Here is a 13,070-nt window from a genome sequence, read left to right as displayed (position 1 = left end):
AATGGAAAAAATAATCTTTTCATTTTTCATTAGTGAAACACTGATTGATTTAGCTTGTATAACACTGGAGCTCTGTGTGAGTAGATGTCACTGAGAGGATGACACATTCTTTTTTCTTTAAACACTTTTAAATGAAATACAATATAATATATTTATATATTATGTTAAATAGTTAGTAAATGGCCCACCCCCTTGCACTATCAGGAGGAACTTTGTGCTGCTCAAACCCCCTTTAAGAAAGAAATCATTGCCCATTGGCAAGGAGTATGGTTCCTGTGAATGTCTCATGCTTGTTAATTCCTTCAGGTCTACTTGTGAGCTGAGCAATGCTCTTCTCGAGATGGCCCCAGCCAATGACTGAGCAAGGCCTAGTCATTTCCACCTACCGTGGAATTCTTCCAATGAGCAACCTTTGCTGTGGGCTTCCTGACAGCTTTCCTGCCCCATCCTGCCGCTCCCCTTCTTCCTTTCACAAATGTTACTCTCTAGGAAACCTTTTGCTGTTGTCTCTCCATGTCAGCACCTGCTTCTCACTCAACTGATGGACAGTGCACCTGTCACAGTGTACAGCTTGATACATTTGTGCAAACTGAGCGCACTCATGTAACCAGCACATTAAAAAGGTTATAAGCAGCACCCTAGAAGTCCCCCTGTGTGACCTTTGTTCCAATCATCACCGTCATTTCAGGGTAACCACTATCCTAACTCCCAACATCCTCGATTAGTGTGTCCTTTGTGTGCTTGATATTAATAGAAATGTAGGGGTTTTTTTGGTGTGTGTTTGAGTTATTTGCTCAAGAGGGTGCATTTAAAAAAATTACTTTAAGTTCATAATATTTGAGCTGTAAGTTTTTTTTAAAATATGTTTTATTGATTTTTTAGAGAGAGAGAAAGAGAGAGAGAGATAGAAACATCAGTGTGAGAGAGACACTGATCAGCTACCTCCTGCATGCCCCCTACTGGGGATCCAGCCCACAACCCTGGTATGTGCCCTGACCAGGAATCAAACCAGATGGCTCAGTCCGTGGGACAACTCAATCCACTGAGCACACTGGCCTGGTGAGGTGTAAGTTATCAAGTAAGTGCTTGTACTTCTCATCTTCCCACTCTGGTCACTCTCTCTGCTTCTATGTCTCTTTGTCTTGGTCTCTGTCTCTGTCTCTAGGTCTCTCTCTGTCTCTCAAATAAACATATACACAGCAAACATAACGAATCTTTTTCAGCTCAATTTCCAATCTGATGTAGGATATATATGTAATAATAGTAAAAATTGTATAGGATGTTTAATATGCTAAATTAGCACAATTAACACATGCTGAAATCGTCACTTCCTCCATGTGTCTCCTGTTTACCAAGTTTCTCTAGGTTAGCTTCCACTAGGTCTGAGTCATCAGGGATAGATCACCCTTTAATATTATTACAGAGGACAGTGATTGTTTTCAAACAACAACCAGTGGACCATTGATAGCCACATCTATGCTGAGCAGACCTTTCCTGAGTTTTAGTTTAATCAATTCCCCAGTTCTGCCCTAGAGAAATGGGGTCTTGTTACACAATCATTTTTTACTCAGTGCCAAAGACATTTCTACACTGATTAACTGCCTTATGGTTCAATAGCTTCTGGAAAAACTCCTATTTCTTAAGCAGCTTGATATTCAAGATTTTACCCATTAAATATACATGTTAAAGAATTTCCACCTTTTGATTCCTATTCCCTGCTCTGTTTAGGAGTATTCTCGAAAACAATAAAGGGAAATGTAAAGGCGTTTCTTGTGCATGTGTACGTGCACCCTGGTGAGAGGGCATCTTCCCAGGTCTTTTTATTTATGGCTCTGTTGTTGGTGGGATGACTTGCAAACCATTTCAGAAATAGAATTCTCCATTCCTCCCTGGAGCAGGGACCATCTTGCTACAGATTGCTATGCTTTTGCATATGCCTTTGTTTTAAATTCTTGAAACCAAAATGTCTATTCAGTATAGTTAGCCTTCTCTTCCTATTCTTTTTTTTTTTTTTTTTAAAGAACAAGACAATATTTATTTATTTATTTATTTATTTTTGGTACACACCCCTAGCGGGAACCGAACCCGGGACTCTCTGGTCCGTAGGCCAATGCTCCAACCGCTGAGCCAATCCGGCCAGGGCTCTCTTCCTATTCTTGAAAACACTCACAAATATTCATGTTAGAAGGACAAATGAAACTAGGGTTCTTGTACCCTGATTCTCTAGAAAATATTTTTTTTCTTAAAGTGGGGACCTGTCAGTATCACTGACCAGATATATGAACTTATTGGCTTTGTTAAAGAATCAAACACTACAGTGTTCAGAGAGTAAATTTTAATAGGATAAATGAATACATTGATATAAGAGCCTTTTATGGTTATATGTTTTTGAATCTAAGTAGTGACTAAAAATATGTATATTTTGCTCAAAGATTTCGAAAGGTTTGTTTTTATCACTTATGAGTAGAGTATGTTATGAAACATATTATGCGTAAATCTAAGTAATTTCTTTGATATCTGATCTGAGAGCAACAATATAGTTTCATAGCCTTTAGTGGGGTTATATTTAATTAAATATACTTAGAATAGCCCTGGCCGGTTTTGCTCAGCGGTCAGAGCATTGGCCCATGGACCAGAGAGTCCCAGGTTCGTACTTCGGTTGCAGTTTGTCCCCAGCCCTGGTTGGGGTCGTGTGGGTGGCAACCAGTCAATGTATCTCTCTCACATAGATGTTTCGCTTTCTCTTCCTCCCTCTCTCCCTCCCACTCTATCTGAAGATAAATGCAAAAGTGTCCTTGGGTGAAGATAAAAAAGAAAAAAATATACTTAGAATATAGACTCTTACTATTATAAAACTAAAAATGACCTTAGCATCATCTAAGGCACCACCCTTGCCCCTGCACACCTTCACAGATGGGGAAGCTACAAAGAGAACTAAGAAATGACTTTCCATGTCACCCAGCTGATAGATCTAGGGCTTTCTCCCTGTCCCCACTTTAGAGACTTTAGCTAGACTGGACAGTTTTTCTCCAGATGTTGTCAGTGTATGAACCTCTAATTGACATATCTTCAGTAAGAACATGACTGACATCAGAGGGTCATCTCATTAACCTCAACATCGGAGGTTATTCTAACCTATTCCAATTTTCTCTTTCAGTGTACATTTAAAGATTCATCTGACCAAAATGTACCGGATGAACCAGATTTAGGCCCAGGCTTCAAGGAGTTCAGAGTCAAGAGGAGGAGACTGTGTGAAGTGATAATAGAGGAAAGTTACACAGACTCTTAACCCAAACTTAAGAGAGGGGTTGAGGAAGTTGGGAGAGGAGAAAAGAACTTCAATGAATGGGAGAGCATACCACATCCAAGAGATACACCTATAAGTCTACGGGGAAAAGTGTTTTTAGATTTAGCATGGAGAAAACCAAAAAACAAATTCTAGTAGGATCTATTTTGCTGTGAACAGAGAACTTAAATCTGAGGTTAAAAAAACCAACAAGCTCTGGTGGGAAGAACACTGGCTGGGAAGTCTGGACCCCCAGGTTGTCCTCCTAGCTCGGCTAGTAATTGGCTGTATGACTTGGGCATGTCACATAACCTCCCTTGACCCTGGGTTCTTCACCTGAAAAATAAGGAGTGGGGGATGATATCCAAAGTTCTTAGACTCTAGCATCTGAGGATTCTACAAGTCTAGGTAGCTTTATGCCCTTATGTCTCCTACACAAGGAATTATAATGAATAAAATTTCTGAATTCTGTCCCATCCTGATCAGAATTAGATTACAAGTTAATAAAGCTGATTTAGAGAGGCATGGGTGATGCAGACTTCCCAGTGACTTCCTTTCCTTTCAAAGGAACAGGAGAATACATATTTATAATCTATTGTGTTTCAGGCATTTTATTTAGCCATTAAAATAATACTGCAGCCCTGGCCGGTTTGGCTCAGCGGTTGGAGCATCGGCCTGCGGTACAGAGAGACCCGGGTTTGGTTCCCGCTAAGGGCACGTACCTCGGTTGCAGTTTGTCCCCGGCCCTGGTTGGTCGTGCGGGTGGCAGCCACTCGATGTGTCCCTTCACATCGATGTTTCTCTCTCTCTCCCTTCCTCCCACTCTATCTGAACAAAAAATAGAAAAATGTCCTCGGGTGAGGATAAAAAAAAAATAATAGTAATAATAATAATACTGCAGACTAGTTATTATTATTTTCATTTTACAAAAGAAAGAACTGCAGTTTCCAAGGGTCACCTGTTAAGTAAACTATTCATACTTCAATCCTTAACTCAGTCCCTATTTTGGGGGGAAGCCAATCCAAGATCCTCCTTCTTGGGGGTAGAGGTTACACATCAATTAACATCTAACAGGCCCAGAGAAATATTGATCTAGGGTACACAGGAGCCAGGAAAAATTACCTTTATCTAAAACTAATTAAATTTCCTAAGATTTGTTGATAGTAAAATGGGTAGCTCAAGTATGCTTGATTCAAGGTGCTCTTCTTTGGGAGTAATTTGACGTATATGAGGATACTTGGATCTTAGATGTGCCACCATTCCATTTTTATTTTTACCTCTTTGTTACTCTATCCCTGAAATATGGTCTATATTGTATTCTTTTATATTACTACATCTCACAAGGAAGACATAGTAGAGCATTTTTTTCAGCATGACAGTAAATCTTCGTTGTATTTTTGAGCTTGGTTCATTTGAGGTGTCATTTTGGGGATTCTGTGAGTTACTACAAATATATTTGTGATGTTAACTGATGATGCAGTTTGGTCTGTCAGTATTAAGAATTTCTCTGTTGTAAGATAGACTCACAGTGATTTCCCAATATTACTATATTATCCAAAGCTGTTAACTAATAGATTTCTAGACATTTTATTATTCTGATCTCCAAATTTAAAATCACGTTATTATTAAAACACTGAGATGGTTTTATATTGGGTCCTTTAGGTGTTTCAGATCTAGATAGGAAAAGATTCTCATCTGGGGAAATAAAAAATATTTTTAAGGAAGTTGGATACCTCACAAATATAATAGTATCCCACATTGTTTAGACAGTGTAAGACACATTCAACTGGTGATAGTACAATTCTAAATGCCATTGAATTGAGAAATGTATGCAACCTGTACAAATTTTGTTAGGAGATGTTTGGCTGCAAGTAATGGAAAACCTTGACTCAACTGTCTTGAAAAATAAGGGCATTTTATTTTCTTATGAAACACAAAGTCCTGAGGCACAATGGCCTCCCAGTTGGTGAAGCCATCAACTCATTATCAAGGACCCAACTTCCTGCCACCCCTATGTCATTCTCAGAATGTTGGCTCCTTCCTTAGGCTACCCCACCTCATGGTCATGTGACAAGCTATTGATTAAAAGAATGGGAGTGTTTGTAACTTGGTTTCTTTTTAAAAAATCAATGAAACTTTCCTAAGAGGGTGCCTAGTAGACTTTCCCTTGAGTTGCATTGGCCAGGATTGTGTTACATATCCTTTTCAAACCAGTCACTGAAAGGCTAGCTATTACCTTCATTGGCCTGGTCTAAACAAGCTTTACTTGTGAACTTCATAGAGGAAGGATGGGCCCAGATAAAATCAGGGCTCTTTTTGCAAGGAAAGGCAAGGGGAAAAACTGTTGGGTGGGTAACCTGTCAGGTCTGTGACCATCTTTCACACTGTTTGTTTACTGGTTTACCAGAATAAACCAGCAGCAGTTCTTTTTCTTTTTCTTTTTAAATTTCTTTTGTCTTTATTGATTTTAGAGAGAGATGAAGGGAGAGGGAGAGAGAGATAGAAACATTGATGAGAGAGAACATCGATTGGCCGCCTCCTGCATGCTGCCCACCAGGGATTGGGCCCACAACCATGTGCCCTGACCGGGAATCAACCTGTGACCTCTTGGTGCATGGGTCGATGCTCAACCACTGAGCCACACTGGCTGGGCAAGCAGCAACAGTCCTTAAAGCCATTTCTTCTGTAGCGTTCTTTGGGAGGTAAGAAACAAAACCCATAAAAGGATTAGCAATGACGAACTATCATGCTGTGACTTAAAGAGTCACTGAGCATCATCTGGTGTTCAAAATTCCTAACATAAGTTTGGTAAGGTAGGAATAGGGATGGATTTGGGATAGAAGACCTAAATTTGTTTCCCAATTTCAACAATTTTCTGTGTGACTCAGCTTTTCTGAGTTTTAGTTTCATCATCTCTAAAACAGAGATATCTACTTTACAGTACCTTAAAGTTTGCTGTGAGAATTAAATAAAAGTTGATGCAAGCGAAAGCACTTTGTAAACTAGTACATGATCCATACCTAAGAGATGCTTTAAAAGAGAAACAATAATGTGCCATTTATTCAAGCGAAAATATCCATAGCAATCTTGGCAGTAGACTCAAGGAGGCGGGCTCAAAGGGAAAACATCTGGACGGATTACAGCGAATGAATAGTTGTTTTTAATGAAGCAATGCTGATTTATTAACAACCCAAACAAATGAAGTCTCTTCAAGCTTTTTTTAAAAGTTAGGAGAGGGTTTAGATGTACAAATGTGCCACCTGTCCTTCCCCACCGCTGGGCTTAAACAAGGGTATACTGGTCGGAGACTAAGTAAGCAGCATGTTGACTTGCACTTGGACACATTGAAGTCTGGAAACCAAAGTCTTGACCACTGCAGCAAGCTCACTGCCTTCACTATGGCCAAGTTTGCATAAAGTTCTGTTACCTCATGAGAAAGCTTGGTCACCTATCAAGTTCTAACTAGCTCAAACCTGCACACATTTCCAAATGGCCTACTAGAAAAATATTTTTTCTCCGAACTAATAAGTCACTGTGATCTCAGTTTCTCTCCCTGCCGGAATCATTCAGCTCAGCCTCAGAACTGGACTCCAGCTGCTCGTATAGAAGGAGGCCCTGTTGACCTTGAGCTCGAGAATTTGTATGTGTTGTAATACGGATGTCATTAAAATATAACATTTACCCGCTGAGAACAACATTACACTATTTATGAAACCATATAATTTCAATAACTAAACTCAGCAAGATTTTATTGCTCTCTCCACCTGTAATCACAGAAGTGCTGACTCATCATTCCTGCACCATTGCTTACTGATATGCAGCTTCACTGAAATCCGCAGCGAGTCTTGTTTTTTTAATGGTTTCTGTGTAACCTTTTTTTTTTTTCTTTGCAGTTAAACAACCCCCTTCTAAAAGGTTATAATTAATTAAAGGCTCGAATTAACACCAGGAAAACTTTCGTGTCACAAAATTCTCAGTGCTTCCATGGTTAAAAAGGGCTATATTTTTAATACCATGATGATAAATTAAAATTCATGAATGTCTTTAAAATTTTTATAGGTATTTTAACAGTCCATTTCACTTTCTCTGAAGATATACTAAAAGAAGACTTCTTTGAAGTACTAAAGTGATTTCTTCCTTATTTCCTTATCCCCTTCTCTGGCTTATTTATTTTACTTTATGCTACACACACACACACACACACACACACACACACACAATTTTCTTCTAAATAGCAGTTTCTTTTTATTGCAATGTTTAAGTGATTCTGTATTTCTCTTAAGGGCCTTTAGCTATAGTGAAATGACCATTTATAATGCATTACATCTTGATTCCCATCCCACCCCCAAAAGGGAGGGAGAAGAATGACTTGCCACAGAGAAATGGGCAGATATTTCACCCAACCCCTTTTCCACCTGAACCACAGTTGACATCAATATGGTTAAGATGAGAGGACACTATGAGATCAGCAGAAAAAGTTAATTGTCTGTGTACCTGACACCACTGTATTTATATGTCACCAACTTACTGTTTGTTAGTGTGACGAGGGCATGTGCAATGGCTTCTGGCCTTAACTGCGGTGTGAGTGTACGTGCAGGAATGTGAGGGTTGGTAGTTACTAGTCACTCACGCCTTTCTGATCTGTAGGAGTTTTACATCATTTAAAAATGTGTACTAAGCTGTTAGCCTCCATCATGCCTTGAAGGAGTTACTTCCACAGGTTAACGACGTGTTATATAAGAATGATTTCCTTTCTATTCTTGGCGAATTTGCCTTTTAATTTCATTTAGCAACCTCTTTGTCTTCCATGACGGAAAGGTGGAGATTTAAATGGACTCTCCAAAGATTGGTAAAAGTCGATGTCTGCTCGCCATGCTTTTTGAACTATACTTCAATCTTTATAAATGGAATTTACTCTTTTCTTTTAAGAGAGAGGATCATAAAGAATATTTGATCATTTTGGTGAAGACCAGCTTCTCTGAGTAAAAGAGATGGTATGTTATGGAACGACGTTTACAACCTAGTGTTATTTAGATAAAGGGGGAAAAAAACCAGCAGGACATCACTGAGGGAAGCAAATCTGGAAAATAAGGATCTCTGATAAAACACGAGGCAACCTTTTTCATCTTGCTCTCTGGGAACTTGTCATCACCTGCTGGAGAACCCTGACCAGTCTTCAGAGACTGGCCAACGGATTTATTCATCATTTCAGGAAAAGTGAACACCTTCAAAGACAACACCCTCTCCTTAGCTTTTTAGGTTTGACTGTTAATAAGATTAAATAACAGATGGGCAGTAAAGATATTGGAGCAGAGTTTATTATGAGAAAAAGTACACGTTAAGAATCAGGGTTCCCTACCACTTAGTTCAGCACTCTGTCCACATTCTTCCATTCAGATTTTTTATTGCTGTTTGCTTAGAGGGGGAGAAAAAAGTCCCTGGTGAAAGAATGTGGGCAAGACCACATTAGTTGCTCCCAACTTTGTAGTCCTCTGCTGATTGGCTTTGTAGGCCGCTACTGGCCGAAACCCAATCTTCCCCTTTACAAATAAAAGAGTCATCTGCCAGCATTGTATTTATTGGGTCTCTTTTGAGCCAATCAGGACTGGCCCTGATGGAGGGGATGACAAGAAGTTTATAATAGGATCAGTTTTGTTTGCAATTTGTTTCTAATAGATGCCAATAAGCCAGTTAACTAGGCTCCAGTTAATGGACATTTTATTGTTTCTCTCCCCGCCATGCACATGACCTTCCCTTAGAAGCATTTGTAGTGCCCCAAAGCATGTATCTGCTGCCTGGTAGCCGGAGGGCTCCCTCTGCTCTAGAAAACTTGCTCGCCAACCCCGGGCTGCAGACCAGACCAAAATACTTTGATCATCCTGTCAGTGGGAAATTTACAGCAACATTCAGGCTTTTGTTCCATGTGTATTTCTCCAAATATAATATCTCCCTCAAGAAATCAATGATAAGCTGTTAAACTAAAGAGCATGGTAACATCCACAGAGCAGTAAATTAATGGTCTTTTGTGGATAGATGGTTACAGATTTCATCATAAAAAATGGATAAAAGATTACATATCACACAGAGCGAAACTTTTAATAACTCAACATGACTTTTCTTAATGGGTTTTATTCATTTTAATCATTATAGTGTCAATGATGATTATAGCCTTATTAGATTGTAGTGATTGAGGGGCCTGTTTATGAGATATTGAAAATCTCAGGCTGCTCAGAATAGCCCAGCGGCCTGTGTGGGTTTGATATGTAACTTTATCTGGAGGAGTAGGGCTTGTCAGGAGAGTTTCAATTAATACTCTTACTAAATTGATCCTGTCTTTAGTGACCTAGGTCACAGATGACTTAAGGATTCCACAACATCAGCTTTTCAAAACAGTTGAGCTGTAGCATTGTAAATCAAAGGAGGTTGCAAGTGCGCGCGTGTGTGTGCGTGTGTGTGTGTGTGTGTGTTTAAATAAGGTAGGGCCAGGAAAAGTCTGGGGCAAAAGTGGCTTAAGTCCCTCTACCTCGTTTTGCAGCCAGTGGAGTCCTCTTTCTGCCTTCATGGTGCCTCCCCAGAAAGGAGTTATTTCAATAACAGGATATAAAGTTGGCCACAAGAATCTGGAAGGTTAAATTCACAGTTTTCCCCTCAATGTCTGGACACATGTTTAAAATGAAAGCCAGGACTCTATTAGCAATTCATAAGGTGCTAGTCCACAGAAATGCCTCAAGACTCCACATCTTCAGAGAGTTATTGTAACAAAGGTGCCAATGCTGTTCTTAAAAAGCAAACAAACAAAATCCTACAAGTAAGTACCTTCAGTGGAACCAGGATTATGACACCATCCAGCTGATATCCTCCTGATTTAGTATCGATCGCTTCCTCAGAATGTCTATTTCCATGATAAACAATTCTGCCACCTAAAAATTATTCCACATTTCACGGTAATGGAGGCCATATAGAGTAGGCCTAGGACAAGCAGTGCATCGTGGTGTCCTAGCAGGAGACCTGGGTTTGCATTCGGGCTACCTCCTTTAGCAGTAGTGTTCTTGGGACAAGTGCCTTGAACTGTCTGTCCTAGGCTCCATTTCTTCATCAGCAGAAATAGGAATAATAATAATAATACTTGTTTTGCTTATCTCCTTCACAGGAATATTGAGAAAATCAAATGAGCCCACATTTGTGCTTAAGAAGTTCTGTTTTCAACTTAATCTTTAGATCTCCACTAAGGTCAAGGGGCCAGGTGGCCTAGCCTTTATACAGGGTTCAGTATTTGGGTAGAAAATATCAAGTGATTTGATGAAGATCTTGAAAAGTCAAATTCAATCTGAGTGTGATGTGGCCCCAATCATTTGAAAAAAGAACAATAAAAGTCAAGAGGAATCTAGAAGAGTTTCTCATTCCTTTTCTGGAGGAGGAGAGGTAGATACTTGAATGCAAAAGTATACACTTAATGAAAAACATTAGAAGGATAGCACAAGCCTGTAGAAATGGCTTCGGAAACGCAAGTATATATGGGTAGCATGCCTCTGACGGTCAGGTCGACAGAGCTGAGAATTAGTCTCAGTCTTGACTTTAGCAAAAGAGAAAGAAACCAAGGGTTGGGACAGGTGGGCAGCTGACAAGCAGCAACTGGGCAAGGACTGTTGAACATTCTGGTGAAAAGGGAATACACAGCGAGGAGCAAGGTGGTCTAGGCGGAGGAAAGCATGGGCCTTAGGATCATACAACCCTGGTCCAGTCCTTCTTCACCACCATCTGGATGGCCTCTAGCTGCCAGTCCTATTTAATATCCACTCACCTACCAAGGGATTCATGTGGACTCAGCAGATAAACTCTACTTAGTGGGTAGAGACACTCAAATTGTCCCAACATTTTATTTCCTTTATCTATAGACTTCTGTTCTTGATCTACACACTCTCTCTGGGAAATTTCATCCAAGACTACGGCATCCCTAGATACTAGTTGCTTCCAGATATCTGTCTCTAGCTCTAACTTTCTCCTGGGGTCCAGACATAACTTTCTAACTTTGCCTCGCTAATCATCTTTGCTTGGACATGTCCTAAACCTACCTTTTTCTCATCAAACCTCTTCCCATTGACCCAGGTGTTATGGTCTGAATGTTTATATCCCCACCAAATTTGTATGTTGAAATCTTAACACCTAATGTGATAACACTAGGAGGCAAGGTCTTTGGGAGATGATTAGGTCATAAGGATGTAGCCCTCATGAATGGTTTTAGCGCCCTTGTAAACGAGACTCCAGAGAGCTCTCTCATACCTCCTGCAATGTAAGGACACAGTGAGAAGATAGCCCTACGAACCAGGAGGCAGGCCCTCATCAGACACTGAATCTGCCAGCACCTTTATCTTCCCAGCTTCCCAGACTCTAGAAGTGTGAGAAATAAATGCTTGTTGTTTAAAGCCACTCAGTGTACATTATTTTTGTTAGAGAATCCTGAACATGCTAAGATACCAGGTGATTAATTTGGGAGTCATCTTCCACTCCATATCCCTCACTCCTAAAATCCAATCCCCAAGCCTTGTCAATTCTAATCCCTTACTGTGGTAATTTAAAATATATTTACAGTGCTTGCTTCGGCAGCACATACACTAAAATCGGAACAATACAGAGAAGATTAGCATGGCCCCTGTGCAAGGATGACACACAAATTTGTGAAGCATTCCATATTTTTCAGAGCTAGTAGGAGGAAGGAAAGAGTAAAGGTCAGAGCAGAAATAAATGACATAGAGACCAAAAAAAAAACAATCCAAAAGATCAATGAAACAAAAAGCTGGTTCTTTGAAAAGATAAATAAGAGTGATGGACCTTTAGCCAGACTCACCAAGAAACAAAAGAGAGAAACCAAATAAATAAAATTAGAAACAAAAGAGAAGTAACAACTGACATCACAGAAATACAAAGGATTATCGAAACATACTATGAACAATTACACACCAACAAGTTGGACAATTTAGGAGAAATGGACAAATTTCTAAAAACACACAGCCTCCCAAAACTGAACCAGGAAGAGATAGAAAACTTGAACAGACCAATAACAACAAAGAAAATTGAAGGTATAATTAAGAAACTCCCAGCAAACAAAAGCCAGGCCCAGATGGCTTCATGGGGGAGTTTTACTGAACATTCAAAGAAGATCTAATACCCATTCTCCTCAAACTATTCCAAAAAGTCCAAGACTTCCAAACTCATTTTATGAGGCCAGCATAATCCTAATTCCAAAACCGGATAAAGACACTACAAAGAGCCCTGGCCAGTTTGGCTCAGCGGTTAGAGCATCGGCCTGCGGTCTGGAGAGACCCGGGTTCGGTTCCCGCTAAGGGCATGTACCTCGGTTGCAGTTTGTCCCCGGGCCTGGTTGGTCGTGCGGGTGGCAGCCACTCGATGTGTCCCTTTCACATCAATGTTTCTCTCTCTCTCTCTCTTCCTCTCTCTCCTTCCCACTCTATCTGTGCAAAAAATGGGAAAAAAGTGTCCTCGGGTAGGATAAAAAAAATAAAAAAATAAAAAAATAAATGTTCTATAAATTAAAAAAAAAAAAAAAAAAAGACACTACAAAGAAAGAAAACTACTATCCCTGATGAACACAGATGTCAAAATCCTTAATAAAATATTAGCAAATCGGATCCAGAAATACATCAAAAAAATTATTCATCATGACCAGGTGGGATTCATCCCAGGAATGCAAGGATGGTACAGTATTCGCAAATCAATAAGTGTGATACACCACATAAACAAAATGAAAGATAAAAACCATATGATC

General features: G+C 39.8%; 1 non-coding gene across 1 annotated transcript; it reads left to right on the top strand.

Annotated features, from left to right (window-relative positions):
* The first annotated feature begins 11,874 nt into the window (after positions 1 to 11,874).
* LOC118620653 lies at positions 11,875 to 11,981 on the top strand. Its single transcript, XR_004957528.1, has one exon. It is a non-coding gene; the product is annotated as a U6 spliceosomal RNA (small nuclear RNA).
* The last annotated feature ends 1,089 nt before the right edge of the window (positions 11,982 to 13,070 follow it).

Source organism: Molossus molossus, unplaced genomic scaffold, assembly GCF_014108415.1.
Source record: "Molossus molossus isolate mMolMol1 unplaced genomic scaffold, mMolMol1.p scaffold_m16_p_7, whole genome shotgun sequence".
Lineage (NCBI taxonomy): Eukaryota > Metazoa > Chordata > Mammalia > Chiroptera > Molossidae > Molossus > Molossus molossus.
The sequence above is the reverse complement of the archived record's forward strand: the minus strand, read 5'-3'. Positions and strand labels throughout refer to the sequence as shown.